The sequence below is a fragment of the Acomys minous genome (assembly GCF_964271855.1).
Source record: "Acomys minous genome assembly, chromosome: 16".
Classification (NCBI taxonomy): Eukaryota; Metazoa; Chordata; class Mammalia; order Rodentia; family Muridae; genus Acomys; species Acomys minous.
The window spans coordinates 30601570-30627032 of NC_140498.1; the positions used below are offsets into that span (position 1 = coordinate 30601570).

Below are 25463 nucleotides of genomic sequence, written 5' to 3' on the forward strand. Positions count from 1 at the left end.
GGATTTATTTGTTAGTGTCTCCTTTCAAGTCTTTCTGTAATACTGTTTTTGTTTTTTGTTTTTTGGGTTTTTTTTTTGTTTTTGTTTTTTGGTTTTTTTTTGGAGATTGCAATATAATTACATTATCCTCTTTCTGGCCCCTCTTTTTTTTGTACTGGTTTATGCTTCTTTCCATATGAATGAGAACAGAAGTTTTACATCATTAAGATACAGAAAGAAAGTAAACAAACCATTGTTACTACACCACCAGCAATGACAGCAAACCATCCTTAATCCAGAATTTTCTGTATTGGAAAATTATTTCTCTTTTTCTTTACAGGAAGATAAGAGGAAGGGGATTAAAATCTGGTTGTAATGTGAATAAATCATTCTACCCCTTTTTATATAATTCCAAACTTCATTCCATTCTTTAATCTCTTTCAAATTTGTGAACTCCTTCTTTTATAACATGTTGTTACATATGCATATATAAAAAATATGTAAATACACCTTAACATTACTCATATGTATATGTAACATTACTCATATGTGTGCTCTGGGGGTGACCATTTGAGAATGAATAACCAATTAGTTCTATTCTCTGGTGGGAGTGGTTTTCTTGTTCTCTGTATTCCTTAATTTTCCGTTGTTCTTTGTGTATAGTTGAAGTCCCCATTAACTTTTTCATATGCAGTTCCCCTTGACATATCTATTATGTTATCCTGGTGCACCTCATGGTTAGGGAAGGTACGATATTATGTGTGTAGTTTCAGACATTGTAAGGAGACACCATCTCACAGAACACTCCCTGTTCCTTTTGCTCTTATAAGCTTTCTACCTCCACTTCCACATGGATCCCTGAGCTGTGAGTGTGGTTATTAATGTTGTGGATGTATCAGCTGACAGAGGGTTACACAACTCTATGGTTTGTTTGGTTTTGTCTTTCTGTAATGGTTTCATTGTGAGAAAATATATTTTCCTTGATGAAGGGGGAGAACTATACTTATGCATATCCACTTTAATCCAGTTCATTTGGAGTTTGTGTAAAGTTAGGAAGTTTGAAATTGTTTAACAGTTAAGTATTTGTCCTTGAAATGTGGGATGAAGGATAAACAATGTACTCTCAATATTCTTTATGAGCATCAGGAACACAAGAGTATACTTATGTCTCTAGCCAGTACTTCCCAGCTGCATGTGGTGACTTATATTAAAATTAAATAAAATTCAAAATTCAGTTTGTCAATAAGTGTAGTGATACTGAGCTCTCTGTCCCAAATGACTTCCATATTGGATGATGTAAATATGGAATTCTTCTATCCTTATGGAAAGTTCTGTGGGAGAACGCTGTCCTGGAGTCTATGATAGCTATTCAATGCAAATATGCATGCTAGTGACCTCACTTTCATTTTTAGATATAATGCTTCTTGCTTTTTACAGACTTTCACTTAGTGGAGACCACAAGGGACTGGTACCATCTAATGGGCTTATAAATGAGTTGGCAGAGGGAGAGAACCAGTAAAATCTTCAAGTGTATAGATGAAACTAGACTCTTCTGGGAGTGGAAATGGCAAATTGAAAAACTGTGCCTCAAGGCTTTATGAGCGGCTGCCGTGCATTAGATGAGCTTTGCTATGAGCATTGTCTAGTATGGCAAAGTTGGGAAGAAGAGAGTTTGTCCTTATAGCAAAATGCATTGTGTTTGTTCTTTAACACCTGGTAGAAGAGGCATCAGTTCATGTGTAATTGTTCTCACAAGATAAGACTCTTATATGGTTTCAAGACTAAACATGAGTTTTGTGGATAAATGGAAAGGAAACATTTCCTCTGTGTGTGTGTGTGTGTGTGTGTGTGTGTGTGTGTGTGTGTGTGTGTATGTGTATGTGTAGGTGTTCTATGACCTTAATATATTGTGTACATATTGGAGCAGAAATTACAGAAGTAGCAATTTAACTTGATCCTGAGAGTAGTAGAGAAAAGGGTGGCATTTATAAAGGTGCTAACATATGCTAAACACAAATCCCAAAAGAATAAAGTTTTTATTTGATAGATAATATTATTTTTTATAAAAGCAAAAGGGCTTGAAATGATGATAATAACCTTATTAATAAATGAATAATAACTTTAGAAATGAAATTCAAAACATACTACAGAAGTCCTGAATGAGAGAAATGTTTGAGATGTGAATAGGCTCACTAAAATGATATATTTAAGTGGTGAATAAGCCTGCAGGAAGTAAGTAAGTAAGTAAGTAAGTAAGTAAGTAAGTAAGTAAGTAAGTAATTCCACTCATGCATGCTTCTCTGGCATGTATGCAGCCCTTTGTTTTGTTTCCAGAAATGGAAAATAACTCTCTTACCTCTTAAGAAAAGCCTGGTCTAAAAAAGCACTTAACAAAGACAACTACATGTGAGGTAGTTTAGTAGTTCTTGAAGGGAATGATGTTGCATATCTGCAGGCAATTAGCAGCATAGAGCAACAAAGTTTGTTGTGTCATAAAAAGCACACGGAGGCTTGTGAGTATGTGAGCTTTCTAATATTGTGATTAAATGCCTGATATAATTAATGAATAAAGCTAAATAATCTTTTGGCCCACAGAGTTTCCAACATATTGGCTTCTGTTACTTTAGGGTCTTTGGTGAAGATGTACAATGTGGCAAACTAGAGCTATGGAGTAAAACTGGTTAAGCCAGAAGCCAGAAAACAGAAGGGTTTGGGGGGAAACATCGTCAACTTCAGGACGCCCCACTAGGCTCCACCTCTCCAAGGTTTCAAAACTTCATGCCAGTGCCCATGTCCCCTGTGAAAAATGCACTTGACACACAGTGTTTGGGGAGAGCATCAGGTATAAGACATGTCATGGGACTATTGCCAGCTAGCAAGCAGTAGTTAGGGGTGCTTCTCAACATCCTGTAAGACACGCGACCACCCTTAAAACAAGGAATATCTGGCCCACCTCCTTGTACCCCAGGAGAGGAATAATAATGAACTGGGGGAAGAACATACTGGAACAATGAAAGCTGCTCTGAACTCTAAATGAGCAAAGCACTTGAGAGATGATGAGGGAAACAACAACAAAAAAATATTGTAATACTTTTCATGCTTAAATTGAGAAGGGTAACCCTGTCATTCTCAGTACAGTCAGTGCAACTTTCCAAGTTAACCTTAACGGGGCCTGTGATCAAAGTCTGACGCACTCTTAAATTAATTATATGAACTGTTAAGAATTTCAAGAATATATACTTTTATGTAAATACAATAACAAAACACCAGCTGGTGCATCATCAACAGTCCAGGGACTACTTCCCCTAACAAAAGCCTGATTTTTTTTTTCCTCCACAAGCAGCTACTGGCCTTCAATAATGCGGTGGTTTTGGTAGTAATTGGGAAGAATCTCCAGTTTTTCTAAAACATTCCATGTAAATTGTTGTCTGAAGTTAAACTAGTGTTGAGGGGCTCTGTGTCCACTTACCTCCTTAAAAATGGGAGTAAGCCACAGAGTGGTCAGGAGGCCCAATACTCTGATGTGTCAATCATATTGTTAAGTAAATAATTTCACTTTAATTATAAACTATGAAGCATTTTACATGATTATATCCAAAACCTCTTAAAAGGCAAAATATAATAATCTAGAACTGATATTTCCATGGAAATAATTTTGTTATATATTTTCATTATAATAATCCTTATCAATCAATGCTACAGGGTGAATATGAGTCCATGAAGCCATGTATGCAGGACCTGTGGGGACATAAACTACCCCAGCCTTGGGAAGTGAACTGTTAGGATGACCCCCAGCCTGAGAGATCCTTGGGAGTTATTGAAAAAATGGGAAGTGAAAGAGCTTCAATACTTTAACACTTCGTATTTAAAGTTTCTGAACCCAGATCTGCTTTGCATTTCCAACACATGTAGTACAAACAAGGAATTATACAATTTTAGATCTAGATGGTAAGTGTAGTGGCCCTTTAATACAAAAATCTTTCCCCAAATTTTCTAACTAGGGCGTGTATCTCAATGGGGAAGAATATTTCCCTAGCATACCAGAGGATACAGGTTTCAATTTTTTAGCAATAATAATAATAATAATAATAATAATAATAATAATAATAATAATGTTAGTGGAGACACACGTGGCTAATATTGTATAATGGAAACCATATAGCCTCTGCTTAAATGCTTTTAGCCACTGGAAAGTAACTCAGGATGCTTGGCTCTTATATTAAAATGAAATCAAGCTTGCTTTAACTTTCAGCTGCCCCCCGTCTGCATTGAACTGCACAAGAGAGCTCTGGACTTTATTACTTCAGGGGAACTGGAGTAATTTTCTATTGGTGATGGAATTTAAAATCAGATCTATTTAATGGAGTTTTCAGTTGCTCTGCTCATTCATTTTCATGCCAGACATTTCACTACCTCGAACATGAAATATATCTGCATGTCTTAAAATTTTCGTTAGACTACAATATAAATATTGAGTGTTATATAACCTTTTATTTATCAAGGGAATATTTGGAGGATTTGGTTTGGGCATCCTTTTTCTGTAAAACTGTTAGATATTAGGGAACATTTTCATAATTCAGTAGGATCTGCAGTGTTAATGGACTTGTGCAGCAGGCTCCTTGGACCACATACTAGAAATACTCCTCAGAGTGCCTGTAATTTCCACTCAGGAGCCTAATGCTGGCTATAATTCATTTGTTTTTCTTCTCTTATTGAAATTGACTTGCAGTGGCCTTCTGGTTTTGGAAATCTTTTACTTTCTCAGTTCTAAGTTTATAGTCTAAACTTGAAGTGGGGTGATGGAAAAGCAGTAGTGATGAAAAAAATCACTAATTGTGGAGAAATATTTTCTACAAGCACATGGTTCTTTTAGAGACATAGAAATCTCTGTGGGACAAATTAGGCTTCCTTCTTCTTTTCATCCTCAGTTGCCTGTGCTAAGAATACTGAAATGTAAGGAAAATATATTCTTTTCCATGTTGAAATCAAAACCTTGCAAGTTGCTTAATGGCATCAAACTCCGGTTTAGAAACAAATGACATCAAACACACTTGATGCTTTGTGTGTATACATTTAGTTGGCCTTGGGTACAAGTAATATAATTTATTTTTAAAGTGGTTAAAATTACATTTTTTTCTTAAACAGAACAAAAGTGTAGTGCCATGGAATCAGTTTCTGTGATTTTAATAAATGAAGAGACTGAGACTAACAAAATTAAAAGATTTCAAATTATAATTGAAAGCTGAAAATATTCTGAGGAGTTCCCCTCTGCCTAGGAGATAGCCCTTCTCCCTGCTTCTGCATTTTGGAACAGGGCATTTGTGTTACATTATGTGTATAAGTATTTTGACTATTCAGAGAGTTGGGGTAATACTTCTCATTAAGTGAAATACACTTACACAGAGAAAAAAGAATTGAAAATCAATATCATGTGATAAAATGTTCATTGTCTATTCTTTTCCCCTCCTTATTCTCCAGGGAGCTCATCGCTGGAGGTATTATCCAATGAAGACATCTGCATGGTAAGCACATTAACTAACTGATTTTTTTTATGCTTAAAGAAATCTGCATTCATTTCATATATTGGTGAGGGATTTATTATTCAACAGCAAGTTACATAAAGCACGTTATGTATTAAAACCTTTGTTGGAAAGCTTTATGGTTTCTACACAATATATAAAAAAGAAGTCTTTATGTAGCAATTCCCAAATGAAGTCCTTGGGTCCCCTCCTCTTCCCCTATATTTACATGTATTGTGTAAAATGAGCTCTTTGTGGCATCAAGGCCTTGCCTGGACTGGACTTTCCAAATTCATGATTCTGTTGTCACTGCAGGCTGTCTATCACTGATCAACTATGTTTCCAGGGAATAGGTCAAACCTCTTGTCTTGTTATAGTCTTTCTTGCTGCTGGAACAGTCATAGCTATCTTGAATCTGTTGTTGGACAAAGTACTGGTTCTCAAGAGGGCTTTAATTTCTGCATTCCTTTTTTTGTCTCAAATTAAACATTGCTATCAATATAAAAAATGAAGTAACATCTATTACTTCCAAAGTTTCTTTTATCATTGTCAAATTCAGTATAACTATCCCCATAAATGCCAGATCCACCAATAGTACATGTGGTACTAATTTGATATAACCAAATTCTCATTCCCACCAAACCCTCCTCCATAACCACCACATCACTCTCCAGAATCACTTTGGCCTTTTTAGTTGGAAAAAGAAGTAGCATCTTTTGCATTGATAGGTCCTTCCTTGCATTCACACTTTGACATTTACGAATGAAAACCAACAATGATGACCAAAGAAGTTTTCTTCAATCCACTGTCTCAGTCTGTCAGGACTTCAGTCAATTCAACTTGCCTCAATTTCTCATCATAATCTCATAGGTGATCTTCTTTTTTGTTTAACATGATTCAAAACACAAAGATATTTCTCACAGTGGGCTGGGTGCCTGACCTCTAAGGAGAAACTCCTCCTGACACTTTTTGCTGATGTAATTCTTTTTATCACCAGAAATGAAACTTTGGCAAAAAATGATCAAAACATCATTTTGTATGGCATTGTGTCTTCAAATTGAATTTGCAAGATACTATGAGCTAAAAGAGATTATGTATCACTTTATAAGTATGCAATGAATATGATACTATTTTGTTACTTATTGTTATTGAGATGTAGATGCCTGGCAATAGATTGGAATGATTATTTATAAATGATGTGTGATAAGACAGCTTCTTCTTAATTGATGGAAAAAGGAAAGGGACTTAAAGGACAAGAAGATATGGTAACATTGAACCCCAGAATGTTCCCTAGGCTTCTTATCAAATAAGATTGCACAGTTTCTCAAGTCATCATCTCTTCAAAGTAATCACTTTCAGTTTTTGTAAACTCTTAACAATATCTGATAAGTACTTATTTACATATCTCTTTTTACTTATTTCTCCAACTAGAATATAATGTCTAGGGATCTAGTGAGCTTGTTATTAACTATTCATGGTTCATAGATATCGTAGAATGAATTTATAAACAATTAAGAAAGACATATTTCAATTGATGTAGATTGTTTTCCTGGAAGTATCTCAATGTATGCTCATGATAAACCTAGGCTTTGTAAACCAGTTGTATTTTAAATCCAAGGAAAAGTTGAAGGCAGTAGACTCCCTTGTGGGTCATGTCATTATTAAGGTGCTGGTACTTGAGCTGCCACTGAACAATTTCAAATACAGCATTCTTTCTTTAAAATTATGTGCTGAAATCAACTTGTTACTGTGACATGAAGATGAAATGAACAGGAAATTAATGAAAAGATCACAAAAAATATTTGAACATAGCTTTTAGGATTGGAAGTCCATGTTTCTCGTGTACCTATGAATATAAGCCAGGATAATGTATTCTCTGATTCTAACTTGTTTATGCATATGTAAAATATGTTTGCTACTTGTAAGGTTGCTAAAACTGCACAACATAACTTGTCCTCTACAAGGAAAAGTTGTGCAGCCTCAAATATATATATTCTATAGTAGATGACAACTATATATTCCTTTATTGGATGCCAAAATTCTGAGATAATTCAGAGGTTTCTAACTTTCTTGTTTATTTTCTACCCTTTGGAGTCAAGTTAAACAAAAACACTCATTCTTCTTGCATTTAGAAATATTTATTGATCACATTATTTGTAAACTCTCTGCATTAGGTGGTAGGATGCAAGGCAAAGATATCCAGTGCTGATTGAGCATGTTTTCCACTGGGGATATAATCAATGTAAGTGTATGCAAATGAATGAGAAATTTACAGATGCTTTGTTGAAAAAACTAAGACCATCAGTAACAACAAATACCAAACTAGGATGTGGAGATAGATTAGTTAGTGGGGGAATAATGATAGTTCTGTGGTCTGCAGTAGTCACAGATTCTTTCTTGGGGAAGAATGCATGAGATATATTAACCCGTAGTCAGCTATGCAAAAGTGCAAATGTACAGAATTCTAGGCAAACACAATAATATCTGCAAAGCCACTATGGTGAAAAGAGGACACGGACTTGAATGTTTGAAAGGAGTACAAATTTAACATATATGTCTTGGATATTAATTATAGACTTTTTTCTTATTGCCTCCACGGATTTATTTAAACATTCGGTCCCAATCACCAGCTTGGGACAGACCTACAATGCAAACAGCTGTCATGGCATGGTTACACAGCCAGTCTTTCCCTCAAATAAAAGCACTACAAAATGAAACACAAAACACACACAGAGAAATAAGTGGGACGCAGTACATTTAAGGTAAGAAGATATATACGGGAAGAAGCAAAGGGATCAAATATAAAAATGTAAAGAGTTGAAGAACTAAAGATGTAGATATATACATAAAAAAAGAAAGAGAAAGTGGAATGTGCCCTATGTAGAAGAGTTAGTTTACATGCATGACCAAGTACTCTGTGGTTGAGATATGCTGGTTAACAGGCATGTTAGAGAAGAAAACTTCCAAGTACTGGGGAGTCTAAATTTTAGAATATCCCCATGTAATTTGGCAATGCCAGGATTTAAGAGTGCAGTAATCTAGAATACAGATGCAGTGACTGCGGGATGCATTTTCAAAATGGAGTGGAGAAATCTGAGCTTGACTGCTGAAGTCAAGAAGAACTGGAGAGTGGTTCTCCAATAGTGGAACTTCAAGAAGAAGAGAGGAAAAGAGTGTCTGAAGCTATGAGCACAAAGAGGACAGCAATTCCACTACTGGAGATGGTGATTTGGGACAGAAAAAGAGCACAAGAGGCTCGGTTGAGAAATCAGCGTCTCTAAGCAGCCCAAGCTTTCTTGACAGTATAATGGAGAGAACATTAGTGTAGAGACTGAGGGTGTCATTCTACATGGGTAACATGGCAACAATGGAAGGTTGGAAAATGGGGGTGATTAAACGAAATTTCTATAATGCAATGGCATGAGAATGTGGAAGATGAGAAATAACGCCAACACCTTGTTTTAGGGATGGGAAGTAAGAACAAATGGTGTTCGCAGGGTGGTCTGGAGGACATTTTGGAGGATAGGACCTGTGGTGGCTGTTGTCTTCACCTCTGAGGAAGGGGGAAAAGGCAGACATAGGTTATTTTGTTCCCACATGATCTTACTCACTCTTACTTAACTTTTCAATGTCTGTTTGAGGAGTACCTTGCTTTGAAGTTTGCTATGAAGTACACATTATTCAATGGTAAGTATTTTAAATTGAAATTTAATTCAGTGTTACCTATGATCAGTCCTGTTTGAGTGCTAGTGACTCACGGACTCTGAAAAGAGAGAGCAGATTTATATGCGAGGGTTTCCACCAAGTGTCTCACTAAATGGCATTCTTATTTAAGTATCCGTTATAGCATTTTTTCCTCTTTGTTTTAAACAAACAATAGGTGGCTATACGGCAAGCACTTCTTTTTACTTAATTTCTCTGTTGACTTGATTAAAGCAACAGTTTTTCACTCTGAGATTCCTCTCACCAGGAGGTATTTCACAACTCTTCTTTTTTATCCCCTTTCTTGCTTATCCAGACAATAAAATCATAATCCTATATTTTACAACATCACAGGCTGATAACAGCGTGAGCTTACTCTGAGGATTCTTGCTCTCATTAAGCTTTTAATTTCTTTATTGACTTTAATTAAATTTGAGAGGCATTTTCAATAACAAGAAAGAAACAAGTTTGTACGCTGGATTAAAAACAGAGTGCTAGGCAGACTATAGATGCTATTTTGGGGAAAAAAATAAGCTTTTCTTATCCTAGGTTCACAAACGTGAAACAACCTCTGTCTTGAGGTTGCTTTCTGCTTAAGAGATGAATAGTCTCAGAAACCACCATTTGAGCAGAGGCACTTCCATGGCCAATTCTGTAAACACAATAATTTTTTATGTGAAATGGATGAATTAATGTATTGTTATTTTGTAGTGATATGCTGGTGTGTGTGTGTGTGTGTGTGTGTGTGTGTGTTTGTGTGTGTGACAGAGAGAGAGACAGAGAGAAAGAGAGAAAGAGAGAAAGAGAGAGTGTTCAGGCACATTTGAGCCACTGTTTACACGTGGAGCACAGAGGACAACTTTTTTAGAGTTAGTACTATTTTTCACTTTTTTCTTGAGGCAGGTTCTCTCCCTACCTCTACCCCATCCCTTCTCTTTCTTCCTGTCACTGTGCTGATAATCTTACTGTTTTATAATACTTAAGCAACCATCAGGCTGATTGTTTTCTCTCCATCTCTCATCTTTCTATAAAAGTCATGGAATTACAAGCACACACACTCCATCCGACAATTTTTAAATGTGACGTCCACAGATCTAATTCATCTCGTCAGAGAAGTTTTTCAAGCCATACTCATTGAACTATCTCCCTGCCCATTGGTGAAATCACTTGAAAGAATATTTCTTTTCTTGTGAGTTATACAGAGAAATATTTATTACTTCAATGAACTGATATTAGTTGAGCACATCCAACATGTTGTGCGTGCTTCAATCAGTAAATGTTGATGGTGCTTGTTGGGTGAACTATACCTGTACTCAAGAAGTTCGTCTTTAGTAGCAGGCATAAATAATCAAAATACAGGTAGACTTAAGTAAGTAATGCATGTTCACATATTTACATGAAGCATGACTAAAAGTAAACAGGCTTAGCAGTCAAATTGACAGGAGAATGAGGCACAGACAGTGAAGTAAGTCTGTCATTCTTTAAATCATAGAAACTCCAAACAATCATTTTTCTTGTGACATTTAGCCCTTCTTATATCCAAAAATTTATTTTATTTTATTTTTTATTAATTTATTCATATTACATCTCAATTGTTATCCCATCCCTTGTATCCTCCCATTCCTCCCTCCCTCCTGCTTATACCCTATTCCCCTCCCCTATGTCTGTGACTGAAGGGGACCTCCTCCCTCTCTATATGATCTCTGTATGAGGGTATCAAGTCTCTTCTTGATAGCCTGTTATCCTTCCTCTGAGTGTCACTGGGACTTCCCATCAAAAAGATGTGGTCAAATACGGGGCCCCAGAGTTTGTGTGAAAGTCATGCCCTGCTTTCTACTAAACTGTGGAGAATGTCCAGTCCATTGGCTAGATCTGGGTAGGGGTTTGATGTTTACTGCACTTATTGTCCTTGGTTGGTGCCACAGTTTGAGCAGAACCCCTGGGCCGAGATCCACCCATCATAATGTTCTTATTGTAGGTTTCTAGGACCCTCTGGATCCTTCTATTTCCCCATTCTCCCGAAGTTCTCTCACCTATAGTCCCAATAGGATGTCCCCACATCTATCCCAATTTCCTGGTAAGTGAAGATTTTCATGGGACATGCCCCTTGGGCTATCTCCCAATTATAAGTGGGTATAATGCATTTGAGTCTTTCTGCTTCTGGGTTAACTCAGAAATTTTAAATAAATCCTCATATATATTTCTTTCAATTTCATTAATTTTTATATTTGTTTACTTTACATCTTGACTCCAGCACCCTTCCTCCATCTACCCTTGGTCCCAGCCTCCCACCCTTTCCCCCTGAAACCTCTTGTCTTGTCCTTAGAAAAGGGGAGGCCCCTTCACCCATATGTACACATACCTACACTTGAAGCCTCATCAGAAATAAGCACCTCCTCTTCTACTGAGGCTAGACAATGCAGACAAGCTAGGGGAAAATGATCAAAAACAGGCAACAGAGTCCATGTCAGAGACAACTGCCACTTCAATTGCAAGGGACCCTGATGAAGACCAAGCTGCCCGTCAGCTATATGCTTACTATGTATTGATTTCAAATATCTGGTAGACATTAGGAATTAAAGATGATGGAGATGAACAGAAATTAACATTCAAGTCAAATGTTAGATATATCCTTCATTTTCTTATTATATCAAATATGTTTATTTCTTGAAATAGTTAAAACAAAATAAAAAAGTATATGAACAAATAAACATGAATAGTATTTGAAATTGTACTCACAGAAGGTTGTGGGCTACATGTGAAGCTGTACTTTCTATCTTCAATGGAGGTACCCTCATCTCACATGGATTTTAGGTGCTTGAAATTAAGCTAGTTCCTAGCAAGATGTGATAGAAATCTGAAAGAAATAATCTGCATGTTTCAGAGGCTTATGAACAGCATAGTGTAGTATATTCATTTGTTGTGTGTGAGTATGGAGTAAAGATGTATACTGAGTAAACATAATTGTGGCCTTACAAACATGCGCAGGGGGCAGAGGAGGATGCTCAGTGTGCTGCTTTACTCTTCTTTGAAGTATTTTTTGAGATAGGGTCCCTCTGTGCTTCTACAGTTATGGTTGCAGCTATCAAGCCCCATTTACTTCTATTCCCCATAGCATTAGGTTCAATGAGTATTAAAAGAGCCATGCCCAGTGTATTACATAGATTATCAAGTCCTAAACTCAGATCACCATGCTTCAGCTACAAGTATTCTTATCCACTGAACCAACTCTCCAATCTTCCAATATGTCTTTCTATTAGCTACAAAGTAAAATGATAATATATGGCACGCAGTTGATTAAATTCAATACATTTAAAAATAATTCCTCTAATTTCTTTTTAAGGGGTGCCTATCAGAAAATTTACTGTTATATATGCCCTCATACATTTAATGATGAGCACGGCTCTCTGGAGTTGCCAGTGTTCTTTCTAACACACTGCCCAGGATTTCCAACTCAGTTGTGGAAATGAATTAAATGCTTATGAAAGATGGTGTGTTTGAAGCTGAGATGACAAAATCCAAATACAATTTAATCAAAATAACTGTGAAGTTACATTTTAACTATCATCTATTCATGTTGGAGAATGACATGCTAACACAAAATAATCTTTCAGATCTGGCAAATTTTGTATCCTGTCAGGGAGAAGAGCGTTTTGATTTGTGGGGAGACATGGAATATCATCTAGTGTCACTCACTATTGTAAATCAGTTGAGTGAGTAATTTTTTATTCTTCCCTACCATGTTTAAACTTCACTACAACTTACTTGTAATTTCAGAGACTGCTTTTCAACAAAAAAGTTTTTTTATTTCATGAGTAAAATTACTATATCCAGAAATTTCTATGATACTTTCTTTTATTGCGATGCCAAAACTTTGGCACAAAGAACTTGATGCATTAAACTATATTATCAGAGAAACATTTTGTGGGTAAAAAAAGCTTAAGTGGGCAGAAATTATCTTCTGTTTGCTAATTTTGGGTTTTGTTTGTTGGTTTGGGGGTGCATCTCAACGGTCAACAACTTTTCTGTGATGCTTGAGGCACTGAATTTCAGTCCTAGAACTCATAGAAATCATACATTTGAGGTTTAATTCAGGCAAATATATCCCAAAGACAGGCTTTCAGTGCGCTCCTCCTTATACTCCAACTCGCACATTCTTTCTATTTCCTTTACCACTCAATTGCCTGAGTCTTGGGTGGGGGAGTTGAGGTTGATATTAAACTATAAAGGACTAAGAATTACTGATACTCATTATTTCAACCACTTATTTGTCCGGAATTAACTGCTAATAACTACAAATAAAAGAAGCTCCTCTGACCATTGTTAAAAAGCAATCCATGTACTTTGAAGGTATAACTGCTCAGCAAAACAGAAGTACAACATTCTGCTTTAGGACACTAGCCCTCTGGAGCCAGAGGCTTTTGACCAAGTTTCTAGTACTATTTATGGATTTCCTGCTGTTGAGAAGTTCTCAGACCCAATCTGAAAGTAGTTGTTTATTTTTTAACAGTCATGCCGTTATCCCTCCAGCAGACATATCTTGTCTGGCAGGTTAGTTTTTTAGCAAACAGGGTCCAGAACTGGTATGGGCCAGAGACATCTTTTCTCCTCTATTGGCCTGCATAGGAACTTCTGGTACTCTAAAAGCTAGCCAACAGAGATGGCATTTGATGATCAATTCAAAAATTTGTTTCTTTATGTCGTTCAAACAAAGTGTGTGTGGTTTTTAACAAAAGGCTTTTTTAAAAAATCTAGTTTGTGGGCAATCAAGGACAACGGCAATATCCTGTATTGTTTTTGAAAAGCTCTGGGGCCTCGCTGAACATTAATGGTTTTAAGGGAGTATACCTTGCACTTTCCAATCAGACTCTTGTTTTAAAATTCAGGTCTGCTCTGCTTTGATATTACAGGGATCCTAAGTCTAATAGTGCCTAAAGCCTTTTTGAAGTCAGTATGTTTTACATAAAAGCAAAGTTTGAATAAATTAATCTGGGATTAGGTACTCTGCTCTAAGCCTGTATTCCATGCAGAATCTGCAGGCTCAAGAGTAGTGCTCTAAGAGGTTGTTAACAATACAATGAAGATGCTAACATAATTCTTGTTGAATTGATGACCTCTTTAATTAGGTGTTGACACATGCATTCAATTGAGTTTAGTAATTTACTGAATTACAGATCATCAACCTACAAACCCTTATTTTAGCTGTTAGATTTAAACAGCACACTTTCCATAATAGAACTATGTTGAATACCAAATTTTTGTACAGAACCAAGAAGAAAATATGAGTGAGTCTCTTCTCTTTATCTCAGACAATGTATAATCACTGACCTCATCTGACATAGAAGATTCTGTGTGAAAAAGCTCTTATGACATTTAAATAAAAAATAAAGCACTCCTAGTTTTCAGCCAGGATAAAGGGCACTGTATAATTAATAAAAATAATTTGAATTCCAGTTTTTTTAATTAAAATTAGATCTGTACTTATGTATGAGGAAAGAGCACTTTTAATTAGTATGAAGGCATGTAGCTGAAAGTGGAGGGATGGATATAAGATTAGAAAAGTCATACAGACAGAAAGCATAGCTTGTTGCAATTTAGTCATATTACAAATTGGTGAAAAAGTAATTTAAAATGATAATATATACAAATAGTTACTTGTTGGAAATCATTCAGAAAATATATTAAAAATATTTGTTAAAGTCTATGCATTGAAATCCTATAGTATATTGTAGATATAGAATGGTATGTAGTGGATGAAAACATGTGTTTGTTTTGTTCCCATGTGTGGGATGTGAAACAAACTTGTGAGAGGGTGTGTGATGTTTGTCTGCTAAAAGAGAAACCACCACACGCAGGAACAGGGTCTTTGCCAGTTGCAACAATCTTCGTACAGATTCTGAGAGGAGATAAATATGAGCCCAGAACCAGAGCTGAGTTTTTGGCTTTTCATTGTTCATATCACTTGGCTGTTCACCACTTTACTTTGAGATGCCCCTAGAGGGAAAACACTCTAGAGAACCCTTCAAGGTTCCATGTTTCAGATGTTGTGGTTGCAGTCACTTTGATGACTTTCTGTTTTGTTGTTTAATGGGTCTTCTCTAATCTGGATGACGAAGAGTAGAGTCATCCCAAATAACTGAGTCAAAAATCGTCTACTTTTCCTGTCCCTATTAACCTTCTTTTCTCTTATATCTAGAGTAGGTGGGTTGGAAGGGATGTATGAGCACTAAAGATCCCCAAATACAGTTGGCTTCAAATGATCAAAGCCTACAGGTGGTGCCCCATGGTTCCATATTGGGCACCATTTGTATAAAGACAAATTTTTCTCTCTGTATTAAATAATGCAGTAAATTATTATAGCAATAGTTTCCTTTGACCAGCTAGTTCCCCAATGACCCAGAGAGACTATAATTTATTTTAAAGCTATAAGCACTATGCTGGGCAGATTCTGAGCTCCTCTAATCCTTGTACCTTTAGAACCCACATGAAAACCCATCACTTGCTAATCTGGTGACTTTCATAGCAGCTTCTGCTCCGTCACTCTGTTGCTCAATCCACATAGCCAGCTATCCTCCTAGAGTCCACTAACACATCTGTCTTTCCGTGTGTCCCCTGGTGAAAAGGCTTTTCTCCCTTCCCTTCCCAGACCTACTTTTTCCGTACCTGAAAATTCTGCCTTCTGTTTCCTTTCCTGCCCGGGTGATAAGCCAATCAGCTCCTTATGATAGCTCCTACATCCACACGAGACACTCCTGCACAGTGGTATGTGTATCTGCTTAGATCCTAATCATGAAAGTATACCTCAGCATAGTCTGAAATATATAATCGTGATACCCTGAGATCATAGTGAAATATGAAGTGAATCCTACAGAGAGTAATTTATGGCCACAAAATAATCCTTAGAAAAGCTTAAGTATTTTCTATGATTAAGGTCCTGCAAAGTTACATCAGAATCTTAGTGTTTATTATGCTTTTATGTATAATTAATTAGGTTAATTACTTAAAAAGCAATATGTCCTGTAAATCTCTCATTCTGAGATAATTGTGTTCATGTTTAAAAGGGAACCCAAAGGGAAAAACAAAGTAAAATTTATTTTTAAATCATTCATCCAACAATTAAACAAGAGAGATGTCTAAGCATCTTGAACTATTTCCTGCTCTGCTACTGTTACAACTCATGTAAGAAAAGGAGGTAAGAAATATCTTTAACAATGTTTTGTTTTAGAAAGGTACCATCCTTTCTTTCTATACCATATATTTACATGTAATCTTCAGAGGAATATAACAAGAGAATGGAGTTAATTAGAACATACAATTTTCTTCATAGAAAAATAAATATTTTTAAGGAAGAAAAATATTTTAAAAGATCTTCTACTGTATAAGTGTCCTAAAATATAGAAATATGTTCAAAATCTTAATTGAAATAGTAAATAATAGAGGGGCTAATCCTCCAACTTGCCAGGAATGAGTTACATCTTGTTGAGTCCTTGGCCAAAGGAGTCCAGTGGAAATTCAAAACATCACATTACAAGATATTGCCAAGGCCGTTAGTTGCTTTCCACAACATATATGATAAGGCCTTTCTGCTGTTGACAACTTACTTATATCACTTAATAATAGAGTATTTGAACTGGTACCTAACTAAAGGCTCCTCCACTACTGAATCCTATACATGGTACTGGCAGGTACTTTGAACACTACTAAAGACAGAAGGTAATTATTAATATCACCCACTCCAAACCCCATGGCCCAAAACAATGATCTATCTGCAAGATATGCAATATTTGCACAAATGTGATGGAAGTAGCCAACTATTTTTTAAATTGTATTTACGACCCACTTCATGAGAAAGAACCTATGTCTGAACTTTCTAATGTGTCCAGTAACCTGTAATTGCACATGTCCTATGCCATAAGGGAAGCATAGTAATATTTTTGCTAAAGGAACATAACAATAACATGTCTCCTAATGATACATTGCTATAATGGTAGATCAGTGTCTTTCTCAGTCCACATCAGAGATTTATTTTGCAATTGATGAAAGTTAAATCAGAGACGCACTACCGGATGCTATACAGAAAATGACAGACATTGCAGTACCCAGTCATAAATGTTTTGACTCTATTAAAACCCTCTCCTCAAGGCACAGGGATCTATGTGGAAGAGGAAAAGCAAAGACGAAGAACCTAAGGTGATGGATAGCTCCAAGGAAACTGTCTTCCAGACATAACAGAACTGATTGACTTATGAATTCACAGAGATTGTGGCAGCATGCCCAAATCTGCATAAATTCAAGACAGCTGGGTTGCCAGTGGGGAGAAAGAGAAAGAGAGAGAGAAAGAGAGAGAGAGAGAGAGAGAGAGAGAGAGAGAGAGAGAGAGAGAGAGAGAGAGAGAGAAAGAGAGAGAGAGAGAGAGAGAGAAAGAGAGAGAGAAAGAGAGAGAGAGAGAGAGGGACACAGATTTCTATTACCCATGCAAAATCTATCTTCAATAGTTACCTGCAAATGGAAAATCAGTTTTCTCCAATGGAGTGTCAACTGGCTTTATCAATCCTATTACAGAGCAAAGCAGGCACATAAAAGTAACTCAGTAGTGCTTCTGTGAGCTATGTTTTCTTTTGTTTCCATTTTCGCTCTGTGATTGCCATTTTTAGTCTTAATACTCTTTTACTAGTGTATCTTGGCTTGTGTTTTTGTTTGGTTTTCTTGTAAGGTTTTTGTTTTTGTTTGTTGTTTCTTGCTGTTTTGATTTCTTGTTTTATTGTTGGTTGTATTTGGGTTTTTATTTCTTTTTCTTTTCATTTTTATTTTAGATAGAGAAACATAAAATTTGTTGGATCAGAGGTAAGCAGGAATTGAGAGGAGTTGTGGGAGGGGAACCATGACCAAACAATATTGATATTGTTGTAAAAATAATAAAAAACATATACACATAGAAAGGGATTATGGGATATAATTAGATTTCAGAAAATTGAGTTTCAATTAATGGAAGTTATATTGAACTAATTAAAAATATTTATGAGAATTGGCAATATGGCAAGAAGAATCATGACACAATCAGGAATTATATAAATGTTACATTTTTAGTGTTTTGGCTACTTGTATTTGACAGCCTTAAAGAAGACATCTTTTTTATTTTGGTGCATCTAAACTTCTGAATGTAAATCAATCTCCATCACAGATTGTCATTATCAACTTAGAACACCCATCTAGACCTAAAAACATCTTAACCTCTAAACAATTAGGCTTCATTGTAAAACTAAGTTATCTGGTCATCAACTCCCTCAGAGACTTGAGGAGTAAACTTGATTATCTGAGTATGCTGGAAGTGCAGGTTAGTAGCTTTCCAAATGAAAAGATGACAGAGACAGTTTTCTATCTGAATAGTCAGCCAAAACTCTCTATAACATTGGAGAACCTTCTTCAGCCTTCTGGCCCAATATATCTGACAGACATATTTGTGAGGCAGGAACTATTGAGGACTTGCTTACTCTGTCTTGGCAGAGTTTGGCTATCAACTCTGCCTGCATCTAAGCTTGCCCCCCCTTTTTTTAGGCAGAATTCTCTCTCTGTGGTAGAAATGAGGACATTTTCCCCCATGGCTTGTTTGCCACATTTGAAGTCATCTCCATAACGAGGTTCCTTGATGCTCATCATCTTCTTTGATGTAGGATGGGTATTGCCAGAGTTAACCTGTCTCATTGTCAGTGAATCTTTAAAGTAATAAAAACATTTTTAAATGTCATATTCTGTATGTATATGTATATACATATGTATATATATAATGTATGTGAAGAATAATCTTATATTTGAATTGTATACCACTGTATCTAGAACTTATTTTGCATCTATATACAAATTTTTATGTCAGTAAATTAAAAATAGCTTGTGAGTCACAATTGAAGCATTAAGTTGGGGAGTAGATTTCCCAATTTACTTTTTGTTCTATCTTCCCCGTACATTTCTATATACCCCCTTCTTTCTTGCCAACCACTTTCTCCAAACAGGATGTCAATGTCCAGTATGCTGTGAGGAATGCATCCTGTCAGGTCTGATCCAGTGTCAGTGTCTGGTTCTCTAGTTCTGAAAGCATATAATTTCTCACAAGCATTATACAATCCTAAATTTTAAGTGTATAAAAAGTGTGTGTGATTCACGGATTAATTAAGGATGGAGTTCTCCTCTTTGTATGAGCAGGAAAAGAATGCATCTGTAAATCTGCATTCATGCCATATGAAGAACGGCATCTAATAGTAATTCATAGGGGTTCTGTAGTCAACAGGAATCATTGTCTATGCCTAGACATTCCTGTCTCAGCCAGTCTCAGAGCTAGTCCCATATGGTGGGATTAGCAATATAAGTTACTTGCTTGTTCTGCAGTTTAAATTCTTCACATCCTGATTGTAGCCCCCTCCCTCATCCACTCCGAATCGCCCCTCCCTCCAGCATTCCCTCTCTCTTCCATCCGTTCGTACTCAGACAGGGGAGTCCTCTTTTCCTAATATCTGAGCTCTGACTATCAAATCTCATCTGTATTAGCTGTAACCTCACCATCTGTAGCCTGGAATGGCCATCTTGCCAGGGGGAGTTGATCTAAGTTCAGTGGCCAGAGTGCAGGCCTGACGTAGTCCCTACTTTCCAGACGTGGGATCCACAAGGAGACAGTGCCACTACAACTGAGCAGTGTTTCTAGGTCCACATCATACACGGTCCTTGGTTGATGTTTCTGACTCTGTTTTTTTAGTGCAGCTATCCTGTATTATGTGGCTAATGTCTGATTATGAGTGAGTAGATAGCATTTATGTCTTTTCAGGTTTGGTTTACCTCACGCAGGGTGATCTTTTCCATTTCCACCCATTTACCTGCAAAATTCGAGATGTCCTTGTTTTCAATAGCTGAATAGTACTCCATTGTGTAGATGTACCACAGTTTCTTTATCCATTGTTCAGTAGAGAGACATCTAAGTTATTTCCAAAATCTGGCTATTACAAACTATATATATATATATATATATATATATATATATATATATATATATATATATATATATATGACTGATCCTTCCAACCACATAAGTGAACTTAAAAACTACTTGATCAAACAGGTCAGCTGATGTTTCTGTACCTTCTAATATGAAACTGCTTGGTTTAAGTCCTCAGATAGTATTTTCTTATCTTGTTTAATTTTACGACCATGATTTTTTTATTACTATTTCTATTCTCAGATAGGCTTTCTTTTTGCACTTGTAACGTGTCTACCATAAATTACACAATTTAGACAACGAAGCAAATTGACCCATGAGACCCCTCAATACAAGGCACAGAACATCTTATATGGTCTGATGATGTCACATGTACATTCCACATCCATTTTTGGAACCAGATTATACGAGGGTTTATTTTCCTTGACTGAATCGCAAAACACCCATGGATCTAAAAATGAAATACATCCTGTGGGAACCACATATATAGCACATGCAAAGAATATATTTGCAAATGATAACGTACAACTAAAGCCATTTTTTCACGGCATAATAGAGCTACAATAAGTTTAGAATTTTTGAATTAATGTTAATTATTTGCATTGATGGTGGTAATACAAGTTCCTACTTACTAAATAGCTAAAGAAAAACTAAAGGAGGATTCATTTTTTTTTTTTTTGGCATGGCAATAAATACCTCTTGCTAGTGAAGCTACCCTCTTAAGAAAAAACAATGACACTCAATAGATATAATAGTTTATTGAAAAACTCTGCATCTAAACACGATAAAAAAAGAAAAATAATTTATTCAAAAATGCAACTTTCCTGAATGCATAGTAAGTAGAAGAAAATGATTCTTAATAATTATATTTAATGTGAATGTATTTGTTCTCTTTTTATGTGTAAATAAAATACTACTTGTATTTTAAGTAGTGATTTTTTTGTTATTATTATATTCTAAATTTCAATTGTGGATTTTCATTTGTTTCTAGGCTTGGGAAAATACTAAAGTATAACCAGAGCTAATAGACAGAGAGGCTGCGCAGTTGAAAGCTTGATATTACTTCCTACAAAGCCTATTCTGAAACTTTGGTGCTCAGTCATGCAATTCATTTCCCTGATGTACCTATATTTGATCATGACAACCCTAAAACCATAGGGTGTGGTCTAAGGCCTAAGTACAGAGCAGAGAAGGTGAAGAAAGGAAGAGAAAGAATGGAAAACAATGTGTAATGTAGAACAAAATGGATTCACTTACCAAGGATGAGGCATTATTTATCTGTGTCAGTGTATCTCTACTAGAATGTGAAAGACTCCCTTAGCAAGATTTCAGCACTATACAGAAGGTGCTTGGCTTTCCATGCATGCTTCAGCCTTATCTCTTATGCTGGTAGATGCTGCTATTTTTATATCAGATCCTGAAAGGTAATGACAACACATGACCTTCATCTGCTGTGAGTGGAATTCGTTGGGTGGTGTAGACACTCCACACCTGTGTTTCTCTGTGACACAATTACTTAGCCTCTGATATCTTTACTTCTGCCATGTTTATGGTAGTATATCATCAGGTGATAGCATGATCAAAGATTTGACACTGATTTTCTTACGGGTGGGATCAGTTTCATATAAAGTTATTACCTTCTGTTTTCCTTCCATTAACTTCTTTTTGTTTTGACTGTGAGGTTAATTTTCATTAAGCCTGAGTGAAAAAACACTGAAGGGAAAATGTACAATCTGACAACTTCAGCAAGCAAAAGAAAAGTGGCAGAAGATTTCAAAACAAATGTACCAGGGCAATATTAACACTGAGCAAAACTAAAATTAAAAACAGAATCAGAGCTTGGGTAATCACCTGTGATTAAATAATTGAAGTTTATCTATTTTTTTCAACTATTGACAAGCTGGCAATATATAATAATAACAAACTACCTTTTTATATTTTACATAATTTACTATAGATAAGAAAATATATGAATAAAATATAAAATGTTATTTTATAGCATGAGCTCTTATTTCTTAATGATTGTATAATCTTAATATTTAAAGTAAAATAATTCATTAATAACTAGTCCCGTTTGAATCATAGTTTCAAAGAACATTCAGTCTAGATGCGTGTGTGTGTGTGTGTGTACACTATTCTTTGTTTTTAATTTAATTTCAAGTAATTTCATATTGATATGATTTGGGGCCAAGCTGTTCCTGAATACTTACTACCCTCAAAATAATTTTTTATCAATGTATTCATTTACTGTTGAGGAAAGGACTTTACAGCTAAGAAAGTTAGAAAATTTCAGGCACTCTATACCTTCCCTGAAGACCTGATAAGCAAATGAATTTGTCCTTTACTATGGAACCAAGACAGAAATCAAAGTTGCCCAATTCAGGTGCTTATTGAAAATGTTCTGTTTGTTCACTCCTTCTGACATATGATAAAGGTCTTTCATGTATATTTTAAATAAAAGAACTAGTCATGAAAAAAGGTTCTGGGCTCTTCAGGGTCTACAGAGAGCAAATATATAACATAATTTTAATTTTCAAATTTTCTTTTCCCTCCGAAAATACGTGTAACAACTTGGGTGATTATTTAAAGTTGAAAGTTCAATTACTAAAAGGAAAATAAGATCACATCAATGTTAATTGAAGATATCAATGTCTGAGCATACTAGTAAGCTAAGAATTAAAAATGTGAAAACTGTAATAGAATCAATATAGAAAAACTATTGTTTTTTTTAATTTTTTCCTTTTTTAAATTAATTTATTCTTGTTACATCTCAATGGTTATCCCCTCCCTTGTATCCTCCCATTCTTCCCTCCCTCCCATTTTCCCCTTACTCCCTTCCCCTATGACTATTCCTGAGGGGGATTATCTCCCCCTGTATATGCTCATAGGGTATCAAGTCTCTTCTTGGTAACCTGCTGTCCTTCCTCTAAGTGCCACCAGGTCTCGCCTGAAAACCACACCCTTCACATTAGCCACATGCAATATAAAATATTTAGGAGTTACTCTAACTAAGCAAGTGAAGGACTTGTTTGAAAAAAATTTCAAAACTCTGAAGAAAGAGATTGAAGATGACATGAGAAGATGGAATGATCTTCCTTGCTCATGGATCGGGAGAATTAGCATAGTAAAAATGGCCATCCTACCAAAAGCAATCTACAGATTCAATGCAATCCCTATCAAAATACCTACACAATTTTTTAAAGACATTGAAAGTTCAATTCTGAACTTAATATGGAAGAACAAAGAAAAAACTATTGTGAACAACAAATATTGCTTTATTATAATAATTGCCAGATTCAATTTATTATAAATAAAACAAGTTTGAAACCTATATTTTTGGGGTTGTTTTGAAATATTTTTCATATATCTAAGCTTCATAAATTAGGCTATTACTGTATGAGATATTTTTAGTGAAAGTACTACAATCTTTTTCCATGATTATTTAAAAATATTTTATTAATTTATTCATATTACATCTCAGTTGTTATCCCATCCCTTATACCTTCCCATTCCTCCCTCTCTCCCACTTTCCTCCCACTCCCCTCCTCTATGTCTGTGACTGATGGAGACCTCCTTCCCCTGTGTATGCTCATAGGGTATCAAGTCTCTTCTTGGTAATCTGTTATCCTTCCTCTGAGTACCACCAGGCCTCCCCATCAAGGGACGAGGTTAAAAATATTTTTAATTTAGATATAGAATGACCAAATTCTTTAATTTTTTCACTTAATAATGAATACATGTTTATCAATATATACTTTTTAAATGATTAATTATTTTATGAATTAAAATATAATTACTTAATTTCTTCACTTGCTCCATCTCCAACAAATATCCTCTTTTACTTTCAATTTTATATCCCATACAAACACACACACATATTTATACACATATTTGTAAATGCACAAATGTAACCTGCTAAGTGTTTTCAGTGTTGCTTGTATATATGCATATATACAACTTGGTAGTGAGAAATTAATCAAGAGGTTCGCATCGTGGAAAGGCTAACTCTCCCATGTTCAGCCTGCCTAAGTTGTCTGTATTCTAGGTTTAGACATTGGACCCCAAGCTATTTCCCCCTCAATATTAGCATGTTTAATGATGTTGCCCTGTTTGGGCAGCTATGTATGGTTAAAGCTTTCTTATCATTTCTGGGAGACAAAATTTCACAGCCAACTTTCTGCTCCTCCTTCCCTTAGGATCATTCTATTGTTACTGAATAATTTTCCCTGAGTTTTAAACAAAGGATTGTATTATTGATATATTAGTTGAGTTGGACACCGTGATCACTTGCTCTCTACAATTTGACCAGTTTCAGTTATCTGTAATGGTCACATCTGTCCAATGAAGACTTTTCTTTGAGGAGGGTTGATGGCTATCCTTATCTGTGAGCCTATGGATAAAAATTTAATAAAGGAATTTGAAAATACACTATGTAAGTGCCAATAGTAGTTTCTCCTGTGAGTCCCCTGAACAGTCTTCACAAGTATCTGTTTAGTCCTTGGGCATATGCTAAGGAATTGTATAAAATAGCAAATATGGTAGAATTCTTTTCAACTATTTTTTTGTAGATTTTCCACACTGATTTTCAGAGTGGGTGGACTAGTTTACAATCCCCAAAACAGCAAATGAGCATTTCCCTTCACCTATGTACTTTATAGTGGTCTTTGTCAGTTGTTTTGTTGATTTTTGCAACTCTGACTGGAGTAATATCAAATCTCAAAGTTGTTTTGCTGTGCATTTCACTAAATGCTACAAATGATGCACATGTTTGAGAGTTTTCTTCGACATTTGTGTTTTCTTTCTGAATTCTGTTTGATCTGTAACCCATCCAATGAATACATTTGTGTTCCTTTTCATTGTTTTTAGTGATTTTCATATTGAAATTATTACTCCTTTGTCATATGTATAGCTAGAAAAGATTATCTTCCACTTGGTGTGCTTTCTCTTCATGCAGAGAATTGTTTCCCAACAGCTTTTTAAGTTGTGTGAAATCCTACTTGTCAGTTGTTATCCTGATTTCCTAGGCAAAGTGAGTTCTGTTCAGAAAGTCCTTTTCTGTACCTGTACCTGTGTCTTAGAGATGGCTGCTTAGGGTTTCTCTTGAGAGTTTCCATGTTTTGGACACTGTGATAAGACTCAGTAGGATAGGATAGATAGTGGAATAATTTTTCAAAGTTTATCAAATACAAATAGACTGGTCCTTGTAAACATGACTTTTACTATACAATTCTCATAATTCTCTTTATTGTATATACTTTATTTTTTTTTAGAAAAAAGAGGAT

General features: G+C 35.6%; 1 long non-coding RNA gene across 1 annotated transcript in view; it reads left to right on the top strand.

Annotated features, from left to right (window-relative positions):
• Positions 1-25463, top strand: part of LOC311585729 — an 853274-nt gene that overhangs the window by 266489 nt on the left and 561322 nt on the right. Inside the window, exon 3 of the long non-coding RNA XR_014775320.1 lies at positions 5458-5501. This is a non-coding gene — a long non-coding RNA (uncharacterized lncRNA). The remainder of the gene's footprint in view (positions 1-5457; positions 5502-25463) is intronic.